Below are 15,155 nucleotides of genomic sequence, written 5' to 3'. Positions count from 1 at the left end.
CTGACCACAGACAACACTGTGGCAGACGGCCTTCACTTAACGACCGACAGCAGTGTCGTTGGCGTAGAGTTGTCAGTGCTAACAGACAAGCAACATTGCGTGAAATAACTACAGAAATCAATGTGGGACATTGATCCCTTAGGACAGTGCAGCGAAATGTAGCTGTGGCAGCAGACGATCGATGTAAATGCCTTTGCTAACAGGACGACATCGCCTGCAGCGTCTCTTTGGAGCTCGTGAGCACATCAGTTTGACCACAGGCGACTGTTTACCATGGCCTGGTCAGACGTCCCGATTTCAGTTGGTAAGAGATGATGGTAGAGTTAGCCATGGACCCGATTTGTCAATAAGGCGCTGTGCTAGCTGGTAGTGGCTCTTAATGGTACGGGCTATTCCCAAACAACGGTATAATTTTTATGGATGGTGCCATGTCACCAGGCCATAATTGTTCGTGATTGGTTTGAAGAACATTGTGAACAATTCGATCTTCCCGACATGAATCCCAGCGAACATTTATGGGACATAATCAAGAGGTCATTTCGTGCATAAAAACCTGCATCTGCTATTACGGACGGTTATAGAGGCAGCGTGGCTCAGTATTTCTGCAGAGGACTTTCAAGGACTTGTTGAGTTCATATCGCGTCGATCTGCTGCACTACGCGGGCACACTTCCATCCAATATTAAATTCATGATGCCTTAATGTCTAAGAATGTGTCCAAGTAACTGATGCCTTCTTTTAGTCAAGCTGCACCAAAAACGTTTTTCTCCACAATTCTGTTCAGTTCCTCCTCATTAATTACCACTATCTCCCCATCTAATCTTCATCATTTTTCTGCAGCACCACATTTCAAAAGTTTATATTATTTTCTTGTCTGGACTGTTTATTGTCCACTTTACACTTCCATACAAACCTGAACTCCAAACTAACACGTTTAGAAAAGATTTCCTAACACTTAAATCTATATTCATTGTTAAAAAAAATTCTTTTATTCAGAAACGCTTTTCATGCCATTGCCTGTCTACATTTTTACCGCCCCCCCCCCCCCCCCCCTCTTCGCCCATCTTCAGTTAGTTTACTACCCAAAGAGCAAAAGTAATTTACTTTTGTCATATGTTTATCTAATTCCCTCAGAACCATCTGATTTCATTCGAATATGATCTGTGAATGTCTTATCTGCCGATCTCTAGACCTGCGTTATTGGGTGGGGATTTGGAGGACTCCCCTTGATAAGTCAGGGGTGCGATACATGAAGGAAGCAGCTACTCGGTTAGCAGAGTACTTGAAGAGCGCACATGAGGGTTGCTTAGGCTAGACGGTTGTTTGAGTTACTCTGATGAACACTCGCCAGTCCATAAATAGCAAGGGAAGTTAGACCGAGCTCAGAATAAAGATACTTTGAGTAAACTGTCGAAGTATTCGTAACAAAGTTCCTGAATTTACTGCCGTCCAGGAAAGCTTTCTCACTCAAATTATTCCTAGTTCCAAGAGGTGGCTGAAACCCGAAGTCAAAAACTCTGACATATTCAGCAAGTCGTGGAACATGTATCGGAAAAACAGATTAGAGGCCATAGGGGGGTGAGTGTTCCTTGCAGTTGACAAAAATATTATTGAGGTCGAAGTGGAGTCCGACAGTGAAGTTATCTGGCGAATTATAACAGGTGTAGGTGAAACAAAGTTAATTGTTGGATGTTTTTACTGGCCACCCGATTCCGCTGTGACAGTTCTAGAGTCATGCAAAGAAAGTCTATGGGCAGTAGCTCATAAATACCCACCTTCCTTCAGTGTCTCGCTCCATCACCCTCCCAGGTGGCCCATATCTAAGGCTGATTGGGGTGCCTTCTCCTCTGTTTCCATCCCTCCTATATTGCCACACGATAGTGTTGATGAATTTACTCAGACTTTGACTGCTGCCATCCTTTCAGCAGCTGTTTCAGCAATCCCTTCTTCCTCGGGTTCCTCACGCCGGAAGATGTTGCATTGCTGGACACCGGAAACTGCTGCAGCCATAAACGACCGTCGCCGTGCTCTTCAACACATCAAGCGGCACCCTTGTACTGCTCTACTTCTGGTCTTTAAACGACTCCGCTCCCGGGCCCACTATCTGATCAAATTTTAGAAACGTATTTGCTTGGAACAATATGTAGCTGCCACAGGACCACACACCCCCCCTCTTCACAAGTCTGGGCGAAACTCGGGCAAATTTTTGGCGACTGTCCTCCCACCGGGGTTGCAGGAATTTCTGTGTATGGTGTCCTTATCAATATGGACTTCGTAGCAGAAAATTTCGCTCAACACTTTGCTCGAACATCGACATAGGCTCTGTATCTGCCAAAGTTCCTTCTCCTGAAAGAGTGCTCAGAACGACTGCCTTTGTCTTTTGTTTCTCTCTGCTTTGAGCCATATAATGATCCATTCAGTGAGTGGGAATTTGTCAGTGCCCTCGCCGTTTGCCCTGACATGGCTCCTGGACTGACATGGCTCCTGGACTGGATCGGATATGTAACCAAATGCTCCAACACTTATCGGCGGTTGGCCACCATCGTATACTAACCCTCTTCAATCGTCTGGGGTTTAGGGAGCCTTTCCTACCCAGTTGCAGGAAAGCATTGTTGTTCCAGTGTTCAAACCAGGGAAGCCGCCTCTTCAGTTGGCTAGCTACCGTCCAATTAGTCTTACTAACACCCTCTGCAGGTTCCTTGAACGCATGGTGAGTCAGCAGCTGTTTTGGATTCTTGTATCCCACGACCTTTTGTCATCGACTCAAAGTGGTTTTTGCTGTGACTGCTCTACGATGGATAACTTGGTGCACCTGGAGTCTGCTATCTGGTCGGCTTTTGCCCATCAGCAACACGACCTTGCAGTCTACTTTGATCTGCATAAAGCCTATGACACCACCTGGCGCCACCACATCCTCACCACCCTTCATGAATGGGGCCTTTGAGGCACTCTGCCCATTTTTATCCATAACTACCTTCCTTGTCGCTCTTTTCTGGTCCAAGTTGGCTGCTCCAACAGCACTACCCATCGGCAAGAAAACGAGGTTCCACAGTGTTCCGTGCTGAGTGCCGCTCTCTTTCTGACAGCCATTAATGGTGTGGTGACAGCTGTTGGGCCGACGGTGTCCCACTCTTTGTATGCTGAAGATTTTTAGAAGTTTCTCCATAATGGGCGCTGCCGATCGCCATCTACAGATAGCAATCTGCCATGTGCACTCATGGGCTGTCTCCCATGGCTTTCAGTTATTGGTGGCAGAGACATGTCATACTTTCCTGCCATCACTGTACAGTCCATCCCCATCCGGAACTGTTCCTCGATGGCCAGCCCCTCGAGGTAGTGGACACCCATCGCTTCTTGGGTCTGGTCTTCGATGCCCGGTTGTCATGGCTCCCTCATCTCTGTTCTTACGTTTCTGTGCAATACTGCCTGGAGTGCAGACCGCTCTGTTCTCCTGCAATTGTATTAAGCACCACTGTGGGGTCTGACTTGGGACTGGTGCCTTCCGGGTTAGCCCCATACTTAGCCTTCTTGCAGAGGCAGGGGTTCCACCACTGCGAGTTTTGTGCCAACAACATCTGGTATCTTATACGCTAAGCATTCGCTGCACCCCAAGGCACCCTAACTATGGTCTCCTTTATCCAGACACAGAGATCACCATGCCACAGTGACGGCCACGATGTAGGCTTACCATGGCTGTCCGCATTCAGTCGCTCTTTTCTGAGCTCCAGCAATTCCCTTTACTGCCTCTATTCTCTGTTCACGCATGTACCCCACCTTGGTGCATCTCACAGCCACAGCTCTGTCTTGATCTCTCAATCGATTCAAAGGATTATGGCTCTTCGCCACCAGTTCTATTGTCTCCTCAGTTCATTCCAGGGTTCAGAAGTGATTTATACTGATGGTTCCATGGTTGCTGGCTGCACTGGGTTTACTTATACTTATGCACAATGCACAGAACTTCTTTCCTTGACCAATGCCTGTAATGTTTTTACTGCTGAATTGGTGCCATCTTGCACGCACTGGACCATATCCGTTCCTGCTCAGGACTGTCCTTCACTATTTGTAGTGATTCATTGAGCGGTTTGCATGCTATTGGCCAGTACTTCCCTCGCGCCACCCATTGGTCAGGACTCCCTATCTCTCCTTGCTCAATGTGGATTTTCGGTGGTTTTCATTTGGACCCCAGGCCATGTTGGGATTCCTGGCAATTAACTTGCCAATCGACTGGTTAAGTTAGCTACTACCAGGCCATCTCTTGCTATTCCGGAAATAGACTTTCGCTCGGCATTAGGTCGTCAGGTTTTGGGCCTTTGGGGTTGCAGAATGGCACACTCTTTCTTCGCCAAACAAGCTCAGGGTGATTAAGGATTCTAAAACTCCGTGGCGGTCCTCCTCCTGGGCCTCTCGTAAGGCCTCTGTCGTCCTATGCCGGCTCTGCATCGGCCATACTTGGTTGACTCAGTTATCTCCTCCGTCGTGAGGGAACCCCCCCCCCCCCCCCCGTCTCTCTCTGTCATTGTGGATCGATGTTGACTGTGGTTCACATCTTATTGGAATACCCCAACTTAGCCACCCTGTGACAAACTTTTAGCTTTCCAGACTCGCTACCCCTGGTGTTGGCTGACAATGCCTCAACGGCGGATCTCGTTTTACGTTTTATTCATGATGGGGGTTTTTATCGCTTTGATTAAGGGAGGGACCTTCCACCTTAACGGTGAGTGGAGGGGGTGGCAGGCCCCCTTGCTCCCCCCTTCGCTCCAACTGGATTGGCTTCAACTGGGCTTGGTGGTTCACCCCGGCCCTTTGCCTTCCCACTCCTTTCCGTATGGCGTCTGTTATGTCTTGAGGATCTCTATTGTCTCCTGTCCTCCTTCCTTCATGCCCCTGTCATTAGTCACTATCTTTCCCTCACCTCTTCTGTCCTCTTCCTTCCTTCCCTATCAATAGTTATTCATAAAATGACAATTGTAGTTCCTCTTTTAATGTGGGATTTCATCACTTTTAGTTTATCTAGAGAAGCTTTCGAAATGTGGTACTACAGAAGAGTGCTGAAGATTAGATGGGTAGATTACATAACTAATGAGGAGGTATTGAATAGAATTGGAGAGAAGAGAAATTTGTGGCACAACTTGACTAGAAGAAGGGATCGGTTGGTAGGACATATTCTGAAGCATCAAGGGATCACCAATTTAGTATTGGAGGGCAGTGTGGAGGGTACAAATCGCAGAGGGAGACCAAGAGACGAATACACTAAACAGATTCAGAAGGATGTAGGTTGCAGTAGGTACTGGGAGATGAAGAACCTTTCACAGGATGGAGTAGTATGGAGAGCTGCATCAAACCAGTCTCTGGACTGAATACCACAACAACAACAACAACAACACGAGAACCGGACTTGATGTTAACACTACTTCCAGTTTGTCAAAGGCTTTCTGACACTCGTCTGCCAATTTAAATTTCACACCCTTCCGTAACAATCGCGTCAACGGCTGTGCTAAATCTGCAAAAACCTTCACGAACTTTCGATAAAAATTGCAAATTCCGATGAATGACTGCACTTTTTTCACTGGTTTCGGTTCCCGAAAATCACTTACAGTCTGTACCAACCTGGGATTTGTTCGCACTCTGTCCTTACTGATAATATGACCCAAATATTTTACTTCTTCTAACGCAAAATGACACTACTCGAGGCTCACTGTCAAACGAGCTGCTCTTAACCTCATAGAGACTTCTCTTAACTGCAGTCCATGTTGCTCCATACTACTTGAAAACACTGTAATGTCATCCAAATAGACCAAACACTGACATGGTTTCAAACTCCTCAAGACACTGTCTAGCAACCTCTGAAACGTTGTCGGAGCGTTTTTCAAATCTAATGGCATTTTAATATACTGGTAATGGCCTCCAGGAGTAGAGAAAGCAGTTTTTGGACGACCCTCTGGAGCCACCTCTAACTGATGATAACCACTTGTCAAATACATCTTAGAAGAGTACTGGCACTGTCCTAAGCGATCCAAAGTGTCCGATATGTTTGGAATGGGGTATGCATCCGTTACTGTCTTATTATCGAGGTATCGGTAGTCACAGCAGAACCTGTATTTCTTAGTTCCATCCATAGATTTTTATAGGTACAACGACAATGCCCTCCCTCTCTCTCTCTCTCTCTCTCTCTCTCTCTCTCTCTCTCTCTCTCTCTCTCTCTCTCTCTCTCTCTCTCTCTCTCTCAGCAACGGTTACTATGCTCTGTAATACCGTCCGCAAGCTGCTGATCAATGAGACCCTCTGCAGTCGGTTGCAAATACCTCGGTATTCTGTATAGTTTACGGTAAACAGGTGCTTCATTCCCAGTTGGTATCTTATTTTGAACTAATGGAATTTATGGTAACGGCCCGTGTGGAAAAACAAATCCTTAAATTCCCACGATAATTCTTCCATATGCTCTCTTTCTCGTCCTTTCAAATGCTTAATTTTGTCACACAATGCAGTTCTATCGGCAGTTAGAGGTTGATCGCTTCGCCTACCTCTCGAACACCAGTCTTCGTCATCTGACACATCCAGATTTGCTACTAAAATTCCTTTCCTCCAATTCGCGTTTACTCGACTGTCATTCCCCTCCTGTATGTGTACAACACTACGTTTCACAAAACAACCCAGTGGACCCAAAACTTCATTATCCTCCAATGATTCAATAACACATACTGTACCCACAGGTAGATTTGACTCCACACTTACCCAAATCGACTTCCCGGTGCCACTAGACACACACTCAGGCGAATTAATCCTCAATGTTAATGTACGTGGTTCAGTTGGTTTGTTCATTACGTTGAACGCCCCTCGTGACAGCTCTGCATTGACAACAGTTTCCCCTAGCTAAAATATTCCACTAAGTTCCACAGTTCGTTATCCAAGGTCAATTTTGGCATGATGTTGATGCAAGAAATGTACTCCTGGGATCATGTCGTAGCCCTCGCTTACCCATGGTACTACCTCCATGCGTGCATTAAATCGGACTCTCTCTGTATGTGAAAGTCAACTGTCACCGACCCCAAAGTAGTGACCTCATTATCCCCCACTTCACGCAACCTATAATTTGGTGGGTCCAGCTTCCTTTGTCCCATTATATTCCTAGTAGCCACTGACACTTGTGCCCCTGTGTCCAACAAAATCTTAAACTTTTTAGTTCCTATGGATCCTTCCACTGAACATTCCATCTCTGCATATGTATTCGTAGCATTGAAATTAAACGAGAGCTCCCTTAGGTGGGTCTTGGGGCCCCCTCTGCAATTAAAAGCTTGTCCACCTCTCCTGTTTCCACTTCTCCATCCTCTCTGCTGCCGATTTCCACTCCCTACCTTTATTCCTTGGTGACTGGGTACATTGCCTCTGCCCATGTCCCATATGTCCCATATGACCACACTTCAAACATTTCACACCCTCTGTAAACACTGTTTGCCTCTCGCGTACCCCTGTTGCCACGTTTTTTCCTCCCATTGAATTGCCAGATGAATGGCCGAATACAAATCTTTCTGAGCCCCTTCACGTACTTTCGGCGACATATGCGCAGGTAACCATCTCAAAAATACATAAAGTGCCCTTTTCTCAGCCTCCTGCAACAGAACACTATTCGCTTCATCGCTCTGACTCAACTCGTAAGTATACTCATTAATTTCCCTTATCCTGTCTGAAAATTTCTCCATCGTCTCCCCTGTCTCTTTGACATTGTACTTAACCTTTCTCTAAAGTACCGGGCGCTATTCTACTTCATGTACCTTTGTAAAAGCCCTTCCTTTAACTGCTTAAACTGTCCTGCTTTCCTTAAGGCCTCAGAACACCTTACATATGTTTTCCCTTCATCTTGGCTATAAGTAACAACTACTCATTAGACCAACTATTCTTCACGACTGAAGTCTCAAAGTCCTCCACAAACGAACGCATATCCTCCGATGCCTTGCCAGAAAACGGAATAATCAAACTCATGGCAGCAGGATCAATCTCCTGCACCCTAGGCAACGACGACTGATCAGATACGGTTTCCCGCTCACTTCTAGATTGTAATTCATTTCTCAAGTGCCTATTGTCTGCTGTCAGTTGTGCTACTTTTTCCGACAAAATCCGTACCGCTTTGATTCACACAGCTAGCGTCCCTGATTCTGCCATTGTGTTGCTTTCGTTCCCGGTTCATCCCGAAACAAAACATTTAAGTGCAAAATAACCTGACTCCCTACACCTTGGTACCATCGGGCTCGGTACCATCATAAATTAAATAAAAATTTAGTTTCTACATGATATCGTAAAACTTTCTTGGCAAATGCCTCTCCAAGATTGTCTGAAATACTTCTGGGATACAGCTATTTAGCAATATTTGTAATTTTTCCTTTAGAAATAGTCAGTTTCGTGAGCGATTAAAGTACTCAGTACTTAGTAGTACTCAGTTTTTGCAAAAGTTATTGAAAAGGCTGTGTATGTAAGGATAATTGGTCATTTTATATCACACAATTTGCTATCAAATGTACAGTTTGGCTTTAGAAGTAGTTTAACAACTGAAAATGCTATAGTCTCTCTTCTCTGTGTGGTACTGGATGGGCTAAACAAAAGGTTTTGAACGCTTGGCATATTTTTTGATTTAACTAAGGCATTTGATTGTGTTGATTATTAACTATTACTCCAGAAGTTGGAGTATTACAGAATACGAGTAGTAGCTCACAATTGGTTCATCTCTTACTTTAGCAACAGGCAGCAAAAGTTCATTATTCACATTGCTGGTAACAGCTGTGACATGGGGTGTTAGTGGGGTACTGTCAAGTGGGAGGTGCCTCAAAGATCAGTGTTGGGGCCACTCATGTTCCTTATTTATATAAATGATATGCCCTTTAGTATCACGGGTAACTCTAAAATATTTCTGTTTGCTGCTGACACTATCTTGGTAGTACAGGATGTTGTATGCAACATTAGCTAGGTATCAAGTAGTGCGGTACATGACCTAAGTCCATGACTTGTAGAAAATAAACTAATGCTAAATCACAGTAAGACTCAGTTTTTACAGTTTCTAACACACAATTCAACAAAACCTGACATTTAAATTTCACAGAACGGGCATGTGATTAGTGAAACTGAAGAGTTAAAATTTCTAGGTTTTCAGATAGATAGCAAACTGTCATGGAAAGGCCACATTTAGGATCTTGTTCAAACACTTAATGCTGCCATTTTTACTATTCGAATCAGAAGGGTGTGATTGATTGACATGATAGTATACTTTGTTTATTTTCATTCGCTTATGTCATATGGTGTTATATTTTGGGGAAACACTTTCCATTCTAAAAGGATATTTTTGGCTCAGTGACGGGCAGTTTAGGAAATAAGTGGTGCAAGTTCACAAACCTCTTGCCGACCCCTTTTCACGAGTATGGGTATGTTGACATTGGCCTCTGAAAAATATATATTTCATTTCTTGTTAACAATATTACCTTATTCCCAAGAATAAGCAGCTTTTACTTGGCTAAAACTTAGCAGAAATCAAACCTGCCTTTGGATTGGACTTCCTTAACTCTTGTGCAAAAAGGTGTGCAGTATACTGCTGCATCCATTTTAAATCTACATTTATACTGGGGTTCGCGGGAAGAACGACTGTCTGAAAGCCTCCGTGCGCGCTCTAATCTCTCTAATTTTACATTTGTGATCTCCTCGGGAGGTATAAGTAGGGGGGGGGGGGGGAAGCAATATATTTGATACCTCATCCAGAAACGCACCTTCTCGAAACCTGGCCAGCAAGCTACACCGCGATGCAGAGCGCCTCTCTTGCAGAGTCTGCCACTTGAGTTTGTTAAACATGTCCGTAACGCAATCACGATTACCAAATAACCCTGTGACGAAACGCGCCGCTCTTCTTTGGATCTTCTCTCTCCCCTCTGTCAACCCGATCTGGTACGGATCCCACACTGATGAGCAATACTCAAGTATAGGTCAAACGAGTGTTTCGTAAGCCACCTCCTTTGTTGATGGACTACATTTTCTAAGGACTCTCCCAATGAATCTCAACCTGGTACCCGCCTTACCAACAATTAATTTTATATGATCGTTCCATTTCAAATCGTTCCGCACGCATACTCCCAGATATTTAACAGAAGTAACTGCTACCAGTGTTTGTTCCGCTATCATATAATCATACAATAAAGGATCCTTCTTTCTATGTATTCGCAATACATTACATTTGTCTATGTTAAGGGTCAGTTGCCACTCCCTACACAAAGTGCCTATCCGCTGCAGATCTTCCTGCATTTCGCTACAATTTTCTAATGCTGCAACTTCTCTGTATACTACAGCATCATCCGCGAAAAGCCGCATGGAACTTCCGACACTATCTACTAGGTCATTTATATGTATTGTGAAAAGCAATGGTCCCATAACACTCCCCTGTGGCACGCCAGAGGTTACTTTAACGTCTGTAGACGTAGCTCCATTGATAACATGCTCTGTTCTGTTTGCTAAAAACTCTTCAATCCAGCCACACAGCTGGTCTGATATTCCGTAGGCTCTTACTTTATCAAGCGTTAGTGCGGAACTGTATCGTACGCCTTCCGGAAGTCAAGAAAAATAGCATCTGCGAGCCTGTATCTAATATTTTCTGGGTCTCATGAACAAATAAAGCGAGTTGGGTCTCTCACGATCGCTTTTTCCGGAATCCATGTTGATTCCTACAGAGTAGATTCTGGGTTTCCAAAAACGACATGATACTCAAGCAAAAAACATGTTCTAAAATTCTACAACAGATCGACGTCAGAGATATATGTCTATGGTTTTGCGCATCCGCTCGATGACCCTTCTTGAAGACTGGGACTACCTGTGCTCAATCATTTGGAACCTTCCGTTCCTCTAGAGACTTGCGGTACACAGCTGTTAGAAGGGGGCAAGTTCTTTCGCGTGCTCTGTGTAGAATCGAATTGGTATCCCGTCAGGTCCAGTGGACTTTCCTCTGTTGAGTGATTCCAGTTGCTTTTCTATTCCTTGGACACTTATTTCGATGTCAGCCATTTTTTTCGTTTGTGCGAGGATTTAGAGAAGGAACCGCAGTGCGGTCTTCCTCTGTGAAACAGCTTTGGCAAAAGGTGTTTAGTATTTCAGCTTTACACGTATCATCCTCTGTTTCAATGCCATCCTGATCCCGGAGTGTCTGGATATGCTGTTTCGAGCCACTTACTGATTTAACATAAGACCAGAACTTCCTAGGATTTTCTGGCAAGTCGGTACATAGAATTTTACTATCGAATTCACTGAACGCTTCACGCATAGCCCTCCTTATGCTAACATTGACATCGTTTAGCTTCTTTTTGTCTGAGAGGTTTTGGCTGCGTTTAAACTTGGAATGAAGCTCTCTTTGCTTTCGCAGTAGTTTCCTAACTTTGTTGTTGTACCACGGTGGGTTTTTGCCGTCCCTCACAGTTTTATTCGGCACGTATCTGTCTAAAACGCATTTTACGATTGCCTTGAACTTTTTCCATAAACACTCAACATTGTCAGTGAACAGAAATTTTCCATTTGATCTGTTAGGTAGTCTGAATTCTGCCTTCTATTACTCTTTCTAAACAGATAAACATTCCTCCCTTTTTTTATATTCCTATTAACTTCCATGTTCAGGGATACTGGAACGGCCTTATGATCACTGATTCCCTGTTCTGCACATACAGAGTCGAAAAGTTTGGGTCTGTTTGTTATCAGTAGGTCCAAGATGTTATCTCCACGAGTCGGTTCTCTGTTTAATTGCTCGAGGTAATTTTCGGATAGTGCACTCAGTATAATGAAACTCGATGCTCCATCCCTACCACCTGTTCTAAGCATCTGAGTGTCCCAGTCTATGTCTGGTAAATTGAAATCTCCACCTAAGACTATAACATGCTGAGAAAATCTATGTGAAATGTATTCCAAATTTTCTTTCAGTTGTTCTGCCACTAATGCTGCTGAGTCGGGAGGTCGGTAAAAGGAGCCAATTATTAACCTAGCTCGGTTGTTGAGTGTAACCTCCACCCATAGTAATTCACAGGAACTATCCACATCTACTTCACTACATGATAAACTACTACTATCAGCGACGAACACTCCACCACCGGTTGCATGCAATCTATCCTTTCTAAACACAGTCTGTACCTTTGTAAAAATTTCGGCAGAATTTATCTCTGGCTGTTGCCCTTTCTGTACTTGCCCGAGGCCATCTAACCTAAAAAACCGCCCAGCCCACGCCACACAACCCCTGCTACCCGTGTAGCCGCTTGTTGCGTGTAGTGGATTCCTGACCTATCCAGCGGAACCCGAAACCCCACCACCGTATGACGCAAGTCGAGGAATCTGCAGCCCATACGGTCGCAGAACCGTCTCAGTCTCTGATTCAGACCCTCCACTCGGCTCTGTACCAAAGGTCTGCAGTCAGTCCTGTCGACGATGCTGCAGATGGTGAGCTCTGCTTTCATCCCGCTAGCGAGACTGGCAGTCTTCACCAATGCAGATAGCCGCCGGAAGCCAGAGAGGATTTCCTCCGATCCATAGCGACACACATCATTGGTGCCGACTTGAGCGACCACCTATGGATAGGTGCACCCTGTACCCTTCATGGCATCCGGAAGGACCCTTTCCACATCTGGAATGACTCCCCCCGGTGCACATTGTTTTTCTTCCCCCAATCTTGCTGCCACATCCCTAAGGGGCCCCATTACGCGCCTGACGTTGGAGATCCCAATAAGCTACAAGTCGAATTCAAAAATCTTAGCAGTAATCCACATACTTTCAAATTGAAACTGAGGAGGTACCTCATGGGTCACTCCTATTCTATCGACGAGTTCCTTGAAAAATTAAGCTGATTCTTAGTGTATTGTTGATTGAGTTTACTTAATCTTGTGGACTGACTTTTTTCGGGTTCATAAACATTTATTTTTATCTGTTATTACTTTTATGTTGTAGTTTCATGTACTGATACGTTCCATGAGCTTGGAGATTTGCTCTTGAATTTGGTCCTACGGAACTTGACATGTAAATTTTAAAAAATGCAGTTCAGTACTTCGCATAGAACGTGACAGACTATAAAAATAGTTTATCAAACAATAAAATTGATGAAGCATATAGTGTAAAGTTTTTGGGACTTTAGGTAGGTCGCAACCTTATCTGAAAAACCCACTGCTTCGCAATAATGAAGTGCTACATCTGCGTGATTACCCTAAAATTCAGAATTGTCTGGAAGACGGTTCACTGAACCATCTTCAACCTATTTCCTTTCTATTCCGCTCTCAAACAGCGTGCAGAGAACAATAACACTTAAATCACACTGTGTGAGCTCTGATTTCCCTAATTTTATGACAATGATCATTTCTTCCTATGTAGGTGGACACCATTTTCATACTCTGAGGAGAAAGTTGGTGATTGAAATTTCATGAGAAGATCCTGTCCCACCGAAAAACGCCTTTGTTTTAATTATGTCACCCAAATTATCATATCATATCCACAGCACTCTCTTCCCTATTTCACGATCATACAAATTGAGCTGCTGCTCTTTGTACTTTTTCGATGTCCTCTGTCAGTTGTATCTGATTCGGATCCCACAGTACTCACCAGTACACCAGAATGGGGTGAACGAGCATAGTGCAAACAGTGGTTTTAGTAGACCTGTTGCACTTTCTAACTGTTTTGACAATAAACTGCAGTATTTGGTTTGGTTTCCACACAAAATTATCTGTATGATCATTCCAATTTATTTGTAATTGTAATCTCGAAGTATTTAGTTGAATTTACGGCCTTTAGACCTGTGATTTATCGTGTAACCGAAATTTAGCGGATTCCTTTTAGTATTCATGTGGATGACTTCACGCTTTTCGTTATGTAGAGTTACTTGCCACTTCTTGTATTGTTTTCCTTTCATCTCGTATAGAGATTCTTACAGTACACATGACTGATCACTGCTATAGATGAGTCAAAAATTAGGAAAGTTAATCTGAAATTTTCCATTCAGTAATGAGTTCTGGAATCGTTTCCTGACAAAACTCAAAGTACAGTGACATTAATTTCAGAATACAGAATGATGTCGCAACAATCATATCTGATGTTTATGCTAGAAGATCTTACCGAGAACTCTTGTAAATTTTTTGTATTTTTCTCTTTTCATAGAACATTGAAAGGTACTAATAGAGCATTAGGGCCACAAAAATGTCTATAAGACTTCAAAGGGCTTACGCCATTACTATATACAGGAATCGGATACATGGACTTAGTACAAATGTTTAACAACTTACTAGTTAATATGTTCATGTAAATAATGTGATGGTGTTTAAGACTGAATTAAATAACTTTCCATTGAAGATATTAAATAAGTCTTGAATTTAGTGTTTTACGTTAATGTATTACAATATAGGACAACGGGCAGTCAGATTTGCATTGAAAATGTGTTCATACTAGCTTTCAAGTCAGTTCTGAAGAAGGAAGGGGAAAAATGTGTATAGACGTAAATTGTTCTCTTGTAATTTTCAATAAGGAATGAATTAATGCTTTGCAGGTTCTCACATACATCTGAAATGTCATCTTCATATGAACTTACTACTGTGTGTAATCTAACCACAAGAAGCAACTGTTCAGAGCGCCTCCTGTATCTTTGACGATCTCCTGGCACATCTCTTGCTGTGCATATCTTCGAACGAAGTGCTAACACGTGGTAAACCAAGTGACAGTCGAACAACAGTACGCGTGATGCTGTGGATGTGAGGGATTGCGTGTGCGTCCGGTGATGTGGTCGTGAGGATTTACGTGTGCGTGTCGGGTGATGTTGTATAGGCTTTAAAAATGAGCGGGCAGTACCAAATTTTTGACGCAGTTTTTCTTAGCGTCACCCGATTTTCGTTTCATAAAATAAAAACTTTCAGAAAGGATTTTCTTCCGTTTAGTGAGCGTCAAGAACGTTTTTGTCGAGAGGTATAAACCGAAAAATCCAAAAAGTTTTATTTATTGCATGCCCAAGGTTTTGCATGCTATTGCGATAAAAGCGGAGTTTGCACGTATTATCGTTATTTGTTAGGTGGCATTCAGCCACGGTACAGTAGGTTTTATTTTAAGTGACTGTAGCGTATTTAATAACTTCTTTCGTCGTATATTTTGTGCCTGCGTATTTTGAGGTAAATAAATAGAAAG

At 43.5% G+C, this 15,155-nt stretch overlaps 1 protein-coding gene across 5 annotated transcripts in view; it reads left to right on the top strand.

Annotated features, from left to right (window-relative positions):
• LOC126298371 (solute carrier family 41 member 1-like) overlaps positions 1-15,155 on the top strand; it is a 150,433-nt gene that overhangs the window by 61,697 nt on the left and 73,581 nt on the right. The window contains exon 1 of one of the 5 annotated variants that reach the window (XM_049989677.1): positions 14,661-14,939. The exons of 1 other annotated variant lie outside the window; for it this stretch is intronic. The gene's annotated coding sequence lies outside the window, so the exon portion shown is untranslated. Of the gene's footprint in view, positions 1-14,660; positions 15,140-15,155 lie in introns of those variants that run through there. 3 more of the 5 variants (XM_049989676.1, XM_049989672.1, XM_049989673.1) reach the window with 3 other exon arrangements.

The sequence above is a fragment of the Schistocerca gregaria genome, chromosome X (assembly GCF_023897955.1).
Source record: "Schistocerca gregaria isolate iqSchGreg1 chromosome X, iqSchGreg1.2, whole genome shotgun sequence".
Lineage (NCBI taxonomy): Eukaryota > Metazoa > Arthropoda > Insecta > Orthoptera > Acrididae > Schistocerca > Schistocerca gregaria.
This window is presented reverse-complemented; position numbering and strand designations above follow the sequence as displayed.